We start from the raw sequence: 9,752 nt of genomic DNA, 5'->3' as shown, positions 1-9,752 counted from the left end.
CCTTCATTAATATCATTAACAACCTTTCATCCTTTTTCTTTGATTTTTCTTGATTTAATTTAGGCAATTTGGGGAAATTACTTTCTTTGGGACTTTTAAAAAAGTGACATTTCGGGACGCCTGGGTGGCTCAGTCGGTTAAGCGTCTGCCTTCAGCTCAGGTCATGATCCCAGGGTCCTGGGATCGAGTCCCGCATCGGGCTCCCTGCTCTGCGGGGAGCCTGCTTCTCCCTCTGCCTCTGCCTCTCTCTCTCTCTCATGAATAAATAAATAAAATCTTAAAAAAAAAAAAAAAAGTGACATTTCTCAAACTTGCTTCACTTTTTAAACTCAGTAAAGGCTTTCCCACTTCCTTTTCGATCACAGCTAAAGCCTCAAAAACCTTCCTACTTGCAATGGGATCACACCAGCAGCATCAGAACAACTTGGGAGCTTGTTAGAAAAACAGGAACTTGGGCTCCACCCCAGACACACTGCATCATGTTCTACATTTTAACAAAATCTGGTGTTAATTTTTATGCACACTGCAGTTTGAGAAGCACTTCATTAAGTTAAAATATGTATTACTTCCCATAAAGACTTTTGCCAACAACAGAACCACTATACAAACAATTCAAAGTTTAAAATTACTTATGAGGTTGGAGTACAAATTGGTAAGATCTTTTCAACAAATTTGGTAATAGCATTAGGAATGTTAAAATGGTTATACTCTCAGACCCTGCTATGACACTTCAGAAATGTATCCTAAAGAAGGAATCCAATGAAATGACAAAAGCTTTATGTACAAAGATGCTCCTTGTAGCCTTATCTAAAATAGCAAAAAATTGTAAATAAGCTAAATAGTCAATGATAGAAAAAGTATGAGTAAATTATGGCAATCTACCAGATAGACTTTTATTCAAAAACCAAAACTATGTTCATTAAAATATATAACATGAACTGAAAATGGTGGAGTAGAGATTCCAGGGCTCATCCCTCTGCAAAAGCAACTAAGGAACTGGCTAAAACAGTCAGAATCAACTTTTGCACAACTCTGTAACCTACTCAAAAACATTACAACCAGAAGATCTGGTAGAGAAAGAAGCCGCTGGTTTGTGCTAAGAGAGCACTGCTGTGTTTTAAATTGCCCACCTACCATCCCCCATGCCTCAGATTAACAGTACTAAATAACTGAGGTTAAGCAGGAAACTGAGAGAGCCTCCCACGGCAGGATAGATGTGCACCTAGTGATCAGCAGCCCCTGTGGACAGGATGAAATCCTCCCTACTCCCCCACACCCTTCTCTCATATAAAGAGAAAGCATTGGGGCACCTGGGTGGCTCAGTTGGTTAAGCATCTGCCTCTGGCCCCAGTTATGATCCCAGGGTCCTGGGATCGAGCCCCACGTGGGGCTCCCTGCTCAGTGGGGAGCCTGCTTCTCCCTCTCCCACTGCTGCTCCCCCTGCTCGTGCTGTCTCTCTGGCTCTTTCTCTCAAATAAATAAATGAAATCTTAAAAAAAAAAAAGAAAAGAAAAGAAAAATCATTAAGCTTTGAACATCTGAAACTAAAAATCAGTAACAGAAAGTTACCTGGAAAACCACGGTTTGGAAATTAACCAACACAATGTTAAGTACATCTATGGATCAAACAAACAAACAAAAAAAATCACAAGGGAAATTAGAAAATGCCCTAATGACTGAAAATGAAAACACAACATATCAAAATTTTTAGGGCACAGCTAATGCAATAATTAGAGGGAAATTTATATCATCAATTGATTATATTAGAAAAAAAGAAAGGTTTCAAATCAGTAATAGAAGCTTTGGCTTTATGAAAATAGAAAAATAAGGGCAAATTAAAACCAAAGCAAAAAGAAGGTGAGAAATAATAAAGATAAGACTAGCAAACAGTTACATTAAAAACAGAAAAACAGGGGCGCCTGTTGCTCAGTCATTAAGTGTCTGCCTTCGGTTCGTGTCATGATCCCAGGGTCCTGGGATCAAGCCCTGCATCGGGCTCCCTGCTCAGCGGGGAACCTGCTTCTCCCTCTCCTCCCTCCTAATGCTCTCTCTTGCTATCCTGTCACTATCTCTGTCTCTCTCTCTCAAAAAAATAAATAAAATCTTTAGAATAAAAAAACAAAAACAATAGAGAAAGTCAATAAATACAAAAGCTGGTTATTTTAAAAGATCAACAAACTGATAAACTTTAGATAGACTTATCAAAAAAGAGAAAACAGAAGACAAAAACTGCCAATATTTTTGGAAGAAAAGGGGCATCAGTGCACATCATATAGTTAAAGGGACATTAAGAGAATCTTATGAACAGCATAATGCCAGTACTTTTGATAACTTAGATGAAACAGAAAAACTCCTCGAAAGACACTATCAAAATTCACTCAAGAAGAAGTAGGTAGGGACATCTGGCTGGCTCAGAAGGTAGAGCGTGCAACTTTTGATTGTGGGGTTGTTTGAGCCCCACATTGGGTGTAGAGATTACTTAAAAATAAAATCTTTAAAAAAAAAGGAATAGATAAATAGCCCAGTGTCTATACAATAAGTCTAATTTGGAGTTAAAAAATCTTTCCATGGTGCCCGGGTGGCTCAGGTGGTTAAGCATCTGCCTTTGGTTCAGGTCATGGTCCCAGGGTCCTGGGATCGAGCCCTGTGTCAGGCTCTCTGCTCAGCAGGGAGCCTACTTTTCCCTCTCCCTCTGCCTACCACTCCACATGCTTGTGTTCTCTCTCTGTCAAATAAATAAACAAAATCTAAAAAAACAAAAAACAAAAAAATGTTCCATAAAGAAAAACAAACAACAACAATAAAAGTGGTCATGAGGATGACAGACTGCAACCCTTGTACAGGTTTCAAGTGCCAGAAGAAGAAATACAAACCTTATTTTCCAAGCAGTGTGGTTATAGGTCTCGACCTCCCTGGTAACTCCCTCAGGGAACTGCACAAAGGTTTCTCTTTGTTCCATCCTACACGGAGCATTCCCAGGGCTGGGGCTACTTCTGGGTAGCTTTCGCTGAAAGCATTTAAAAGCAAAGGTATGAGACACAGCAGCCTGGAGCAAGGAACAACACTTGAGACAAGCAAGAGACAGACTAGAATGGAAAGGATTGGGAAAGGAGATACATGGGGAAATAGGGAATTTAAAAACTCCCATGTATACCAGGGAATCAAGAAGGCCATGAACATACACAGGGCAGGACACACGCTCAGAAAAAGCCCAAGAATACCCAAAGCGTTCACCTCTAGCTGGCCTACAAATTCTGTGCAAGCAAAAAGCAAAGACTTAGGCACAGTTCTGGCAAGTCATTGAAGGAGTGCCCCAACAAAAAAACCAATCTACAAAGACTGGAAGAGGGTTGTTTTCCTCTTTTTAAATTTTTGTTGGTCCTAGGGACTTAGAGTAACTGCCAAAATACAAGCCACAGAACACAGACTTCAGTAGTCACACATGACAAAGAATACACTTCCAAAAATGGTTTAGGAAAGTCACTTAACAAGCAAACAACAACCCACAAGGAACAACAACAGATCCTGGGGAGAGAGTAGAATATTATTTCCATAGTTGCTGCATTAAAGTATTCAAAACATCCAGTTTTTAAAAAAACATTGTGAGACATTCAAGAAATAAGTAAGTAGGGCCCCTTCAAGGAAACAAAGAAATTAATAAAAACTGTCTCCATGAGGAAGTTCAGGACTTACTAAACAAAGACTTTAAATCAACATTTTAATATGCCCAAAGAGCTAAAGTAAACCAGAAGAATAATTTCTCATCAAACAGAGATTATCAATAAAGAGATAGAAACTATAAAAAGGAATTATCTTAGTCAGTTTGGACTGCTATAACAAAGTACCATAGATCGGGTGACTTATAAACAACAAACTTTATTTCTTACAGTTCTGGATGTTGGAAGCCCAAGATCAAGACACCAATATGGTCAGGTTCTGGTGAGAAATCTCTTCCAGGTCGCAGACTGCCAGCTCTCATTGTATCCTCAATATAGTGGAAAGAGAGTTAGCTAACTGTCTAGCACCTTCTAATAAGAGTTCTTCTAATCCCATCCATGGGGCTCCACTCCAATGACCTAATTACCCACCAAAGGCCCCACCTTTATTTTTTTCTAAATATTTTATTTATTTATTTATTTGAAAGAGAGAGAAAGAGATAGCAGGAGCAGAGGGGAAAGGGTGAAGCAGTCTCCCTGCAGAGCAGGGAGCCTGATTTGGGGCTTAATCCCAGGACCCTGGGATCATGACCTGAGCCCAATGCAGATGCTTAACCTACTGAGCCACCCAGGTGCCCCAAGGCCCACTCTTAAATACCATCACATGGGGGGGGGGGTAGATTTCAACATATGAATTTGGGGAAAACACAAACATTCAATCCATAGCAGAATTAGAAATGCTGTAGCTAAACATTATAACAGCTGGAATGAAAAATTCCATAGAGGGATTTAACCGCAGACTTGAAATGGCAAAAGAATTAGTGAATTTGAATAGGTTATTTGAAATTATCTAGTCTTAGTAGCAGAAAGAGAAAAGAATGATGAAGAACAGAGCCTAAGGGACCTTGGGGAACACCATCAAGTATACTAATATACACATAATAGGAGTCCTGGACTGAGAGGAAGAGAGAAAGGTGAAGAAAGAATATCTGAAGAAGTAATAGCTGTAAAGCTCCCAAATTTGATGAAAGATACAAATCTACACATCCAAGAAGCTCAGAGATTCCAAGTAGGATAAATTAAAAGAGATTCATACATAGACACATTAAAGTCAAATTGTCAAAAGCCAAAATAAAGGGAGATCTCCAAAGCAGCAAGAAAGAAGGAACTTGTCATGTACAAGTGATCCATAAAAGATTAACAGCTGATTTCTAGTCACAAACCACGGAGGCATGAGCCCGGGGCGGGGGGTGGGGGGGTGACATATTTAAAGTGCTGAAAGAAAAAACAGTCAACCAAGAATTTTATATCTAGAAAACTTTTTCAAAAATGAAAGAGAAACTTCTAGTTTCTAGTCCAGCATGTAAGGAGCTTGGACATCATCACCCCAACCCAACAACAAGTAAAGAGCTGAACAAAGAAACAAAAAATCAATAACTCTTCTTTGATCCATCACAGAAGTGAGGGCACAGGGCAAACTGCCACCCAAAACATGGAAGACACAGATGGGCAGATACAGAGAATCAAGACTTAACTAGAGCAGAAACTCTCAAGCAGAAATCTTCAAAGGAACCAGTGCCTGGGAAGGAAAACCTAAACTGTAACTGACTTGGTTCTCAAGTGAATATTGGAGTAAAATCCTCTTTAGTTTTTGGCAGGAGGAGGGGGTAAGTAACCATTTTGAAATATGGCACAACATTCTATTTTTCTTAATAAGACCTGTCTCAAGAGAAACTATTTTACTAAAGCCCAGACTATTGGGGTTTTATCAAGGCCTGACCAAAGCAGAGACAGGGAAATATGCAGCTCCAGCCTATTCTAGCCTTTCATGTGGGAAAAGGGAAATAACCAATTTTAGCCCTTTCTAGCCACTCTGTCCTACTTAATGAAGTGTGAGAGGGAGACTGAGAAGTATTTGTGAAGTTCACAGTCCACTGGCACAAACTCACTAAAAAACTAAGACCTAGTCATATAACCACAGAATGCTTTCCCCTCTTCCCATACACTACCATCATACCACTAACTGCCTATTTACCAGACATCCTTTTATCCATTACGTTGTGTCTGGCTTTCAACAAAAAAATTGCAAGCCACATTAAAAGGGAAAAAACAGTTTGAGGAGATATAGCAAGCATTAGAAAAAAAATTCAGATATGGTAGGGATGTTGGAATTACCAGACTAGGAATTTAAAGTAACTATGATTAATATACTAAGGACTCTAATGGATAAAATAGATAGCATGCATGAACAGATGGGCAATGTAAACAGAGAGAAGGAAATTCTAAGAAAGAATCAAAAAGAAATGTTAGAAATAAAAAACACTGTAACAGAAATGAAGAATGCTTTTAATAGGCTCAGGAGTAGACTGGACATAGCTGAGGAAGAATCTCTGAGCTTGAGGATATAACAATAGAAACTTCCCAAATGGAAAAGCAAAGATAAAAAAGACTGGGGTAAAAAAAAAAAATAGAATATCCAATAACTGTGGAACAACTATAAAAAGTGTACATATGTGAAATGTGAACACCAAAAAGAGAAGAAAGAGAAAGAAACAGAAGAAATATTTGAAGCAATAATGGTTGAGAATTTCCCCCCAAGTTCTGTCAGATACCAAACCACATATCCAGGAAGTTCAGAGAACACCAAGCAGGATAAATGTCAAAACAAAAAAAAACAAACAAAAAGAACCCTACATCTAGGCGTATCAAATTCAAATTGAAGAAAATCAAAGATAAAGAAAAAATCTTGAAAGAAGCTAAAAAGAAAAAAATGTCATGTATAGAGAAGCAAAAATAAGAATTACATCTGATTCTCCAAAGAAACCACTGAATTAAGTAGAGAGTAAGTGAAATACTTCAAGTGTTGAGAGAGAAAAAAAATACCAGCCAAGAATTTGGTACCCTGTGAAATTATCCTTCAAGAGTGAAGGAAAAATAAAAACTTTTCCATACAAACAAAAATTGAGGGAATTTATCACCAGTAGACCTGCCTTCCAAGAAATGTTAAAAGTTCTTCATATAGAAGAAAATTATATAGGTCAGAAACTTGGATCTATGTAAAGAAAGGAAGAGCATTGGGGAAGGAATAAATGAAAATTAAATTAAAACTTTTATTTTGGGGGGTGCCTGGGTGGCTCAATCGTTAAGTGCCTGCCTTCAGCTCAGGTCACGATCCCAGAGTCCTGGGATCAAGCCCCACATCGGGCTCCCTGCTCGGCGGGAAGCCTGCTTCTCCTCTCCCACTGCCCCTGCTTGTGTTCCCTCTCTCACTGTGTCTCTTTCTATCAAATAAATAAATAAAATCTTAAAAAAGAAAAACTTTTATTTTTTTATTCTTAATTGATCTAATGGATAACAATTTGTTCAAAATAAAAATAACAGCAATGTATTTGAATATATATGTCCATATATATAATATAAAGCATACAATATTACATATATCCTTGTGTATGTTTATGTGTAAGTGAAACAAATGATAGCAATGATGAGAGGGATGAATTGGGAATATTTTGTTATTGTAAAGTATTTGTTCTGGGCATGGAGAAGTACAATGTTATTTTTTTTTTTGAAGATTTTATTTATTTGAGACAGAGAGTGTGTATGGGCAGGGGGAGGGGCAGAGGGACAAGCAGGGCCCACTGAGCTCAGGGCCCAACAAGGGGCTCAACATGGGGCTCCACCGGGGGCTGGATCCCAGGACCCTGAGTTCATGACCTGAGCTGAAATCAGATGATTAACCAAATGAGCTACCCAGGCTCCTCCGAAGTACAATGTTATTTGAAAGTAGACTTGGATTAGTTGTAAACATACATTGCAAACTCTAGGAGAAATCACAAAACAAAGTAAAAAAGAAAATATGACTTATATGCTAAGAAAGAGGAGAAAATGGACTCATATTAAATGTGCAATTAAAACCACAAATGGCAGAAAAAGAGTGGAAGGCAAAAATAGGAACAAAGAACAAGGGCAATGAACAGAAAACAACAAACATTGTAGATATTAATCTAACTATACCAATAATCTCTTTAAACATCAATGGTCTAAATACACTAATTAAGAGTGAAGAAGATATTAAGACATGCCCAGATAAACAAAGACTAAGGGAGTCTGTCACTGGTACATCTGCCCTACAAGAAATGATAAAGGGATTTCTCCAGGCTATAATGAAAGGACACTACATAGCAACTTGAAGCCATACAAAGAAATAAAGAACAATGGTAAAGGTAGCTACATAGGTACATGTAAAGGCCAGTAGTATTGCATATTTGGTTTGTACCTCCTCTTTTTTTCTGTATGATTTACATGACAAGTGCATAAAGCAATCATTATAATGCTATGTTAATGGGCACTCAATAGATAAACGTGTGATTGTAAAAACAACAACTTAAAGAGGAAAGGAATAAAGTAGTAAAGAAACACAGTTTGTGTATATTATTGAAACTAACTGGATATAAATTCAAACTTCATCATAGAAATTTATAAACTAATAAAGAAGTTATAAAGTTAAGATGTCAATTACAATCCCCAGGGTAACCACTAAGGGAAAAAAATAAAAATTATCCAAAAAAAGAAATGAAAAGGAAATCAAAACAATAAAATAGAAAAAATATTAAGCAAAGAAATGGCAGTAATGGACATAATTGAGGAACAAAAGGTATGACATACAGAAATCAAATAGCAAAATGGCAGAAGTAAGTACTTCCTTATCAGTAGGTATTTTAAATATAAATGCATTAAACTCTCAAATTAAAAAGCAGAGACTTGGGGCGCCTGGGTGGCTCAGTTTTTAAGTGTCTGCCTTCGGCTCAGGTCATGATCCTGGGTCCTGGGATCGAGCCCTGCATTGGGCTCCCTGCTCCGCGGGAAACCTGCTTCTCCCTCTCCAACTCCCCCTGCTTGTATTCCCTCTCTCGCTGTGTCTCTCTCTGTGAAATAAATAAAACCTTTAAAAAAAAAAAAAGCAGAGACTGGCAGAATGAATTTTAAAAATGATCCAACTATATATTGTCTAAAAGGAACTAACTTTCTATCCAAAGACTTAAACAGGTTGAAAGTAAAAGGATGGAAAAATGTAATTCTATGCAAATAGTAACCAAAAGACAACTGGGACGGCTACACCAATATGAGGGAAAATGAACTTTAAGTAAAAAACTATTACAAGAGACAAGGATGGAAATTATATCCACAATCAATCCATTAAGGAGTTGTAAAAATTATAAAATTATATACACCTACAAAGAGCCCCAAAACTGACAGAATTGAAAGGAGAAATACACACAGTTCTACAATAATAGCTGGAGATTCAACAGTCCATGCTCAATAATGGACAGATAAATAGAAGACCAATAAGGAAATAGAGGACTTGAAAAACACAACACACCAACTAGACCAAACAGACATATGTAGAACATTCCGCTCAACAACAGCAGACTACACATTCTCCTCAAGTGTACATGGAACATGTTCCAGGTTAGAGCATAAGTTAGATCACAAAACAAGTCTCAATAAATTTATAAAGACTGATATCATCCAAAGTATCTTCTCTGACCACAGTGGCATGAAATTAGAAATCAGCAACAGAAGGAAAAATAGAAGATTCACAAATATGTAGAAATTAAACAACGCATTCTTAGACAATTTATGGGTCAGAGAAGAAACCATAAATAAAATTAGAAAATACTTTGAAGGTAGTCAAAAGGTACAAAATTCCATTTATAAGATAAATAAGTGCTAGGGATGTAATATACAATATGATGAGTATAATTAACAGTGCTGAATGATATACAGGATAGTCATTAAGAGAGTAAATCCTTTAAGTTCTCATCACAAGGATGCTGGTGATTCATGTCAATTATTTCTCAATAAAACTGGAAAAAAATAGTCATTTATTTAGCTCAAGAGGAAAGAGAAAATACTTTGAGATGAATAAAAATAAAAATACAACATACCTAAACCTATAAGAATACAGCAAAGGCAGTGCTCATCAGGGAATTTATAGTTGTAAATGCTTACATTAAAAAAAAAGAAACAGAAGAAATTACATTGGTGAACACCTAGTAAAGTTGAACTGCTACATATGATTCACCATCCATTCCA

Source organism: Mirounga leonina, unplaced genomic scaffold, assembly GCF_011800145.1.
Source record: "Mirounga leonina isolate KUSES-001 unplaced genomic scaffold, KU_Mleo_1.0 Mir_224, whole genome shotgun sequence".
Taxonomy (NCBI): domain Eukaryota; kingdom Metazoa; phylum Chordata; class Mammalia; order Carnivora; family Phocidae; genus Mirounga; species Mirounga leonina.
The sequence above is the reverse complement of the archived record's forward strand: the minus strand, read 5'-3'. Positions refer to the sequence as shown.